This window comes from Callithrix jacchus, chromosome 5 (genome assembly GCF_049354715.1).
Source record: "Callithrix jacchus isolate 240 chromosome 5, calJac240_pri, whole genome shotgun sequence".
In the NCBI taxonomy this organism is placed as follows: domain Eukaryota; kingdom Metazoa; phylum Chordata; class Mammalia; order Primates; family Cebidae; genus Callithrix; species Callithrix jacchus.
Genome location: NC_133506.1, coordinates 10,968,027 through 10,976,498, shown reverse-complemented (window position 1 = coordinate 10,976,498; position 8,472 = coordinate 10,968,027). Strand labels below are relative to the sequence as shown.

General features: G+C 43.9%; 1 long non-coding RNA gene and 1 pseudogene across 1 annotated transcript; one reads left to right on the top strand and one right to left on the bottom strand.

Annotated features, from left to right (window-relative positions):
* Positions 1-2,502: 2,502 nt before the first annotated feature.
* Positions 2,503-8,226, bottom strand: LOC144582448 (uncharacterized). Its single transcript, XR_013535093.1, has 3 exons — positions 8,105-8,226; positions 5,109-5,328; positions 2,503-2,646 (listed from the first exon to the last, which is right to left on the bottom strand). It is a non-coding gene; the product is annotated as an uncharacterized LOC144582448 (long non-coding RNA).
* On the top strand, positions 3,876-4,192 carry LOC103792810 (transcription elongation factor A protein-like 9; annotated as a pseudogene).
* Positions 8,227-8,472: the final 246 nt, after the last annotated feature.

Below are 8,472 nucleotides of genomic sequence, written 5' to 3'. Positions count from 1 at the left end.
AATAGATAAGCAGAACATTGTCCAACATAACACTTGTGCTATGAGGAGTATTCCTATGGCACCTACCTCAGAATTTGGGCACCTTACACTCCCTGGGAAACAAAGAAAAACCCTCATACACCTGTGGAGCCTCTCAGCTTTACCTCAGAGCACAGAATTCTAAGGTTCTAAGATGGACTCCCACACTTACACTCATGTCTCACTCTCATACTCAGGCCCTGACTATCCTCACTGCATCTTCTTCAAGCATGGTGAAGCTGAATTGCACAAAAGCCTCACCCCCAGCTCAACATCCACACATCCTCCCCATTCCTGCAGGAAAACTATTGTTTGGCCTAGACCCTAGCACTGACACTCTGGTTTGCAGGTTATGTTTTTTGCTGTGTAGGATGAGGCAGAGAAATTGAAGACATGGCCCTACCCTCTGGCAGACCTCCATCAGATGGGGGAAGCTGGCATAGGTCATGCCCTAGCTGTAGGAGACCTTGCTCCCCCTACTCTTCCAGGCCAGAAGTGAACCAGCCCTTTCCTCCCCTTCCCTCCCCACAGCAAGACTGAACCAGACTGTGAAGTTTCACATGACTTTACCAACATATAACAGAAAAGATGTGCATCTAAAGAACAGCAATCTCTAAACTAGACATTGCTACTCTCTGAAGCCTTAGAATCTTGATGCAGCAAACATTCTTTCTTACTTCCTTGATCTGCTCCCTTCTCTGGTTCTTTTTCCTTAGCTTTCAAACGTGCTAAAATTATTTTGTTCTTAAAAAACAAACACGCTGGGTGCAGTGGCTCATGCCTGTAATCCCAGTGCTTTGGAAGGCCAAGGTGGGAGGATCACCTGAGGCCAGGAGTTTAAGACCAGTTGGGCAAACAGAGTGAGACCTTATCTCTACAGAAACTTTTCTAAAAAATTAGCCAGCTGTGGTGGTGTGTACATGTAGTCCTAGCTACTTGGGAGGCTGAGGCAGGAGGATAACTTGAGTTCTGAAGTTTGAGGCTGCAGTAAGCTATGTTTGGACCACTGCACTCCAGCTTGGGCAACAGAGCAAGACCCTGTCTCTAAAAACAAAGAAACAAAATATTTTGGTTTGTTTGTTTGTTTTTTGAGACAGGGTTTCACCATGTTGGTCAGGCTGGTCTCAAACTCCCAACCTCAAGTGATCTGCCCGCCTCAGCTTCCCAAAGGTCTGGGATTATAGGCATGAGCCACCACGCCCAGCCATGAAACAAAATCTTAACTGGGAAGGGTAGTATTGCTATCTTCTTTTTCCTTTACTGCATTTATCAAAGAGTCCCCTACATGTTCTACGTCTGTGTGATAGATTAAAGATGTCTGCAAATTCTCTTACACTCCTTCCTTGGAGAGATTAGACCTAATCCTTGCCCTCCCTCACCCCCATCCCTACCCCACTCTTTGAATCTAGCCTGGCCTTGGTGATTTGCTTGACTGATACACTATGGTGGATGTGATGTACTGGGATTTCTGAGATCTTGCAGCTTCCTCCTGAAGTGTCTTGGACACTTGCTCTGGGAAAGCCAGCTACCAGAAAAGATGTCCAGCTACTCTGAGACCACCGTGCTATGAGGAAGCCAGCCCCCAGCCACTCAAGTCTTCCCGGTTGGGGCCCCAGACAATCATGAAGCAGCGAGGGTGTTGTTCCTGCTGAACCCACCCCAAACTGCAGACACATTAGCAAAATAAATGGGTGTACTTTTTTAAGCCATGAGCCAACTGGGGACAGTTTGTTACATAACAATAAATTGCCTGAATACTCTATAACCTGCTTCCTCCAAGGACAAGAATAAATCTGGTAATGTGGAGTTAATTAAGAATTAAGAATGACAGTATAATTGTATGTAAATATATAATCTACAACTAGTCATCCATACATAATACACTAATATCATTATCCAGTTGCTGCTCCTCATGGAGGAGGTCACTGTAGTCACCGTAGCTCCAGAAGTGCCACTGTCGGACTCCATGTGCCTTGTCACCAAGATTCTGCAGCTGTTGTGCCTGAAATCCCTTTTTCTCCACTGGTCCCTATCACAGCAGTCATTTCCAGGTCCCAGAAACTTTAATGCCAGTGGCAAAGAATACCCAGGCTTTGACACAAAGTGCTCTAAGTCCAGACTCTAAAATAACGTGAGTTCTCACCGACTGCATGACCGAAAGTGTTTGTATCCACTTGGTTAATGCAGGATGGTTTAAAGGTGCCTGTCGCTGTTCCTTTCACTCAAGTAAAGCATCTTACTCACCTTGGCCCTTTCTCTGATTTTATGTCATCCCTTCCTATATCTTTGTTTGCATTGTCTCCAGGTCATCAACATAGATGGATTTTATTATTTTTGTCCTTACTCATGCGGTGTCTTAGGTCAGTTTCCCTAGAGGCAGAGCCCTGAAACAGAATCTGAGTGCATAATTTATTAGAAGATCGCTCTCAGAAGAAACACAGTGAAGGAAGCAAGGGGTTGAGAAAGGATGTGGCCTGTTCTTACCTAGAGTTGAGCATCAGCCTGATCCTATGGAGAGCCCTAGAGCATGAATTGTCCCATAGAATTGATTCCACTTTGAGGTAAGGAAGCAGCATTTTGTACACACATCTCTTTCTGCAGACAACATTCACAGCAGTGAAAAGGATCCTATAAAGGAAATTTGGGAAGGGTATTAATAGATACAAATCGATAGCTGCATGTATGTGTAATACATATAACAAATAGTTGTTTATTGAATACCTACTAGATAACAAAGATTGAATACTGCTCTAGGAAGATCTGATTCGCCATCTGACTTTGCCCCAAACATTACCAGACCTCATTCTGCACTGTTTGAAACATTGGTATATTTTACTGTGCCAAAGTTCTCCTTATACTTTTAGTCAATGTGTGATCAAGCAATTATCTAATTATAGATGTTAAAATCTCACCTAGAAGGCAAGGAAGGTACCATGTTGCCTGTGAAAGAGGTTGATCCTGAAGGTTTGGAACAAACACAAATGGGAGGGTTCTAGTTAGGAATAAAGTTCCACTGGAAGCTCAATGGATATCCCACGGTCAGCCAACAAGCGTAAGATTCCGACAGTCCTTGGCAGACTCTAAGGGAAAGTGTTTAGGAGTCCCTGATCTGGGAGTATAGAGTTATACCTCTGAGCTGTTGGCAGAGCTCTTGGTGGCCTCCTCAGACAAGTCCCACAAGTACAGGAATTGACCTTTATATCAGCTCAAGGGACAAGACCCTGCATTTGGATGAGCGCATCCATTTAAAGGCAGAGGACTTGAAATTTCTATTGCATGAGCTAGATTCATGCCCACTTCCCCAAATTGCTACAACACAGAACAAAAGTTCCTCCTATATACAGATAAGATACTATGAAAACAGTCCTACTGTTAAAAGACAAATGACTTTGCTAAATAGGGCCATGAAGGACTTCAAATTAGAAGTTCCCGAACTGAAGCCATCCTTTTGGATTAAAATGCCTTTGAATTTCTCCTAATTACAGATAACATATTGGTTTCCTGTGATTGCTGTAATAAATTTCCACAAACTTGGTGACATAAAACTACAGAAATGTAAGAGTTGACATGTGCAGAAGTCCTACAAGTCTGGTTCTTGTTCCCACTTGGGTACCAGCTTTCTTCAGCAGCATAGGCCAAGGTGCTGGAGGCCAATGAAAGGAGGAGTCACAATGTGGGAGTTTTGCCAGCCTGTTGTTCTTAGCACAATCCAAGGCTAGACAAGGAGGAGAAAGAAACTCACCTGATCAGTGCCAGAAGTTATTGCACTCGAAGAATATGCAGGAAAAAAGAAAGAAGGAAGGAAAAAGAAAGAAAGGAAAAATGGAAGGAAGAAAGAGAAGTCCCACAGACATGAGATGAAACCCTGTCCAAAACTGGAAGGAAAACCAGAAAATAGTGAACCAAATTTTGAGGAAACGCCAGAGGAGAAGGAAAAAGCAGAGGAAACCTTTAGAGAAAGGCTGATTCCATCTCTCCAGATTATAAAGGTATATACAAGAGGCATTCAAGCAATAAAGCCATGTTTAGAGACCTGGATGAAATAGACGAGATAAGAAGAGTAAGAAACGAGCTTACAGGGATGTACTGGAAGGTTGATCAAAACCATCCTTGCCCCTATTTAATGCAGTTTACCTTGATTTTTATTTTATCTGATACTAACAATGCCATATAACTTTCTTTTAATTAGCATTTTTCTGATATACCTTGTCCATCTTTCTACTTTTCACTTGTTGCTGTTGGTTTTAGATGCATCACTTATCTCATTGTTTACCGAATTTGAATGAATCTTCAAATCTTTTTTTAATAGAAGAGCTTGGCTGGGCACAGTGGCTCACGCCTGTAATCCCAACACTTTGGGACGCTGAGGCAGGCGGATCACCCGAGGTCAGGAATTCGAGACCAGCCTGGCTAACATGGGTGAAACACCATCTCTACTAAAAGTGCAAAAATTAGCCAGGAGTAGTGGCGTACTCCTGTAAGCCCAGCTACCCAGGAGGCTGAGGCAGGAGAATCACTGGAACCTGGGGAGCAGAGGCTGTAGTGAACTGAGACTGCACCCGTGTACTCCAGCCTGGGCAACAGAGCAAGACTCCATCTTAAAAAAAAGAAAGAGTGATAGGATATAAAATGAAAAAAGGGTTTCTAAGTAATATGTGAATATCATTTTAATTTTTTACTTTTTAGGGACAGGGTCTTGCTACATTGCCAGGGCTAGAGTGCAGTGTCTGTTCACAGATGTGATAATCATGCGCTATAGCCTCAAACTCCTGGGCTAAAGCAATCCTCCCGCCTCAGCCTTCCCAGTAGCTGGGATTACAGAAACACGGCACCATGCCCAGCTATGAATAACATTTTTGAAAGTTAAGAGCACATTTGGATATTATATATATGCACATAAAAACCTGTGAAGGATGACAATATAAAAAAAACTTGTGAGGATGAAAAACAAAAAATACAGTCTCTCAGTAGAGGATTATAAAAGATTTTTTTCTTCTGCTTACTTGTATATTCCATATTCCTAAAATGAACACACATGATTATTGCTAAAAGCAATACAAGTTTTAAAACAACAACAAAAACAAACCTACAGAAATTTATTCTCTCACAGTTCTGGAGACCAGAAGTCCAAACTCAGGGTATCAGCAGGCTACGTTTGTGGAGACTCTGGAGAAGAATCCTTCCCTGTCTGTCTCAGCTCCTGGTGGCTGTCTGCATTCCTTGGCTTCCTTGGCTTGTGGCCACAAATCCCATATCTGCCTCCACCTTCAGGTCACCTTCTCCTCTATGTCCATCTTCTGTGTGTATCTCCTATAAGGACATTTACTGGATTTAGGGCCTACCTGGATGATCCAGGATGATCTCACCCCATGATCCTTAATTAATTACATTTACAAAGACCCTTTTTTTTTGAGATGGAGTCTCACTTTGTCGCTCAGGCTGGATTGCAGTGGCATGATTTTGGCTCACTACAACCTCCAACTCCCGGGTTCAAGCAATTCTCCTGATTCAGTTTCCCAAGTAACTGGGGATTACAGGTGCCTGCCACCATGCCCAGCTAATTTTCCTATTTTTTAGTAGAGAGCCGGTTTCACCATGTTGGCCAGGCTGGCCTTGAACTCCTGACCTCAGGTGATCCTCCTGCCTTGGACTCCAAAGTGCTGGGATTACAGGTATGAGCCAAAGTACCTGGCAACATTTGCAAAGACACTTTTTCCAAATACAGTAACATCCCGAGGTTCCAGGGATTCACACATGGAGAAATCTTTTGGGGGAGCCACCATTCAACCCACTTCTCACACTACACAGGCAGTCAATTCATTCATTTTATTCATTTAAGCAACTCATATTTTTTGAGTGGCTACTATATACCAGACACCGATCTATTCTCTGAGAGGCAGACATGAAAAGGATATCAAAATACCTCTCTTTCCTCATGCCATTAGAATAGCTTGTTTTATTAAAACAACAGCAACAACAACAAAAACAGACAATAGCTGGCATGGTGGTGTGTGCCTGTAGTCCCAGCTACTCATGAGGTAGACATGGGAGGATTCCTTGAGCCTAGGAGTTTGAGGCCAGCCTGGGCAACAACATAGCAAGAACCCCATCTCTAAAAACAAAAAAGCCAGACAAAGAGACAATAACAAGTGTTGGTGAGGATGTGGAGAAATTGGAACCCTTGTGCACTGTTAGTGGTAATATAAAATGGTGCAGTCACTGTGAAAAACAGTATGGTGGTTCCTCAAAAAGTTAAAAATAGAATTACCATATGATCCAGCTGTACCCCTTCCGAGTGTATTTCTCAAATGATTGAAAACCAAATCTTGAAGAGATATTTGTATTTCGATGTTCATTGCAGCGTTATTCACAAGAGCCAGGAGGTGGAAGCAACTCAGGTGTCTGTCGACAGATGTATGAGTAAACAAAATGTGGTATAAACATGCAATGGGGCCAGGTGCACTGGCTCATGCCTGTAGTGCCAGCACTTTGGAAGGCTGAAGCAGGCAGATCACCTGCGGTCAGGAGTTCAAGACCAGCCTGGCCAACATGGTGAAACTCTGTCTCTTTTTTTTTTTTTTCTTTTGAGACGGAGTTTCGCTCTTCTTACCCAGGCTGGAGTGCAATGGCGCAATCTTGGCTCACCGCAACCTCTGCCTCCTGGGTTCAGGCAATTCTCCTGCCTCAGCCTCCTGAGTAGCTGGGATTACAGGCATGCACCACCATGCCCAGCTAATTTTTTGTATTTTTAGTAGAGACGGGGTTTCACCATGTTGACCAGGATGGTCTTGATGTCTTGACCTCGTGATCCACCCGCCTCGGCCTCCCAAAATGCTGGGATTACAGGCTTGAGCCACCGCGCCCGGCCGTGAAACTCTGTCTCTACTAAAAATACAAAAATTAGCTGGGCATGGTGGTGGGCACCTATAATCCCAGCTACTCAGGAAGTTGAGGCAGGAGAATTGCTTGAACCCAGGAAGCAGAGGTTGCAGTGAGCCAAGATTGCACCACTACATTCCAGCCTGGATGACAGAGCAGGATCCCGTCTCAAAAAAAAAAAAGTACTATGGGCCGAGCATGGTGATTCATAGCTGTAATCCTAATGCTTGATAGGCCAAGTTGGGAGGATTAGTTGAGACCAACCTGGGCAACAATAGCAAGACTCCTGTCTTTACAAAAGACATTCTTTTTTAAATTAGCCAGGCGTGATGGTGCATACCTGTAGTTCTAGCTACTTAGAAAGCTAAAGAAGGGGATTTCTGAAGCCCAGGAGATCGAGGCTGCAGTGAGCCATGATCGCACCACTGCACTCTAGGCTGAGCAACAGAGCAAGAAGCTGTCTCAAAAATAAAAATAAAAAGTAGCAGAGCATGGTGGCATATACCTGTAGTCTCCAAGCTGTAGGCAGACTGAGCCAGGAGGATCACTTGAGACCAGGAGTTTGAGGCTGTGATCACACCACTGCAATCTAGCCTGAGCGACAGAGAGAACCCCTATCTAAAAATAAATAAATAAAAATTTATATACACACATCATGACCTGACAATTTATTGATTACTTCTGTTGCTGATGGACATTTGGGCAGTTTCCAGTTTGAGACTACTATGAATCATGATGCTATGAATCATCCAGAAATCAAATACAGGTATTCTGGTGAGTGTATGTATACATTTCTATTGGGTAGATAACAGAGATTTGCTGATAAATGTTTAGCAATCAGCTCACTGGAGAGAAAAATCCTTCATGCGTAGCATTAGTTGATTTCTATGCTGTAAATTCTCCCACCGTGACCTATTTTGAGCTCTCGTCATGATGTCACTGAGTGCAGAATTGGAAAGAGAGACATGGGCTCAGCCCTCACAAGCCAGTGGGAACCAGCTCCAGCACCATGTAGGCCTGGGAGGTCTACTGAGAAACAGATGCCAAAACCAAATTAGACATACAAGGGATTTATTGGGGGAAACGTCTGTGAAGAATAAAGGGGAAGGAAACAGGAAATGGCAAGAGAGGATTCAGACAGGAATAAAAATCTGACAGCTGCGAAGGAAAGCAGGAAGAAAAAGATTGGTTAAGAAGAGTGTCAGACCTCAGTGCAATTTCAGTGAAGTCTCTCCCAGGCCAGTGGGGAGTCCTGGAGCCAGAGTTGTCTGTGAGAGCAGCAGCATCTTGCCGGAATCAGCCTGCGTTAGCACAAATGCAGTGCGGGACGGGAGGGGGAGCAGCTGGGGCTGCCAGTCAACTCCGCTCCCGCAGCAGGAGAGCCGAACAATGAATTTTCACATTTGCCACAACCGCCAACATTCCTTTACACCATCTCCATGCAGATGTGGGGATGGCTCTCAGACAGTGTCCCTTCCAGGTAACCTGCTTTTCATAAGTTAATGCACAACCCTGGCTTGGCTGACTTATTTAGAAACTGGACTGACTGTTTTAGACTGAATAAGCCCCAGAGTT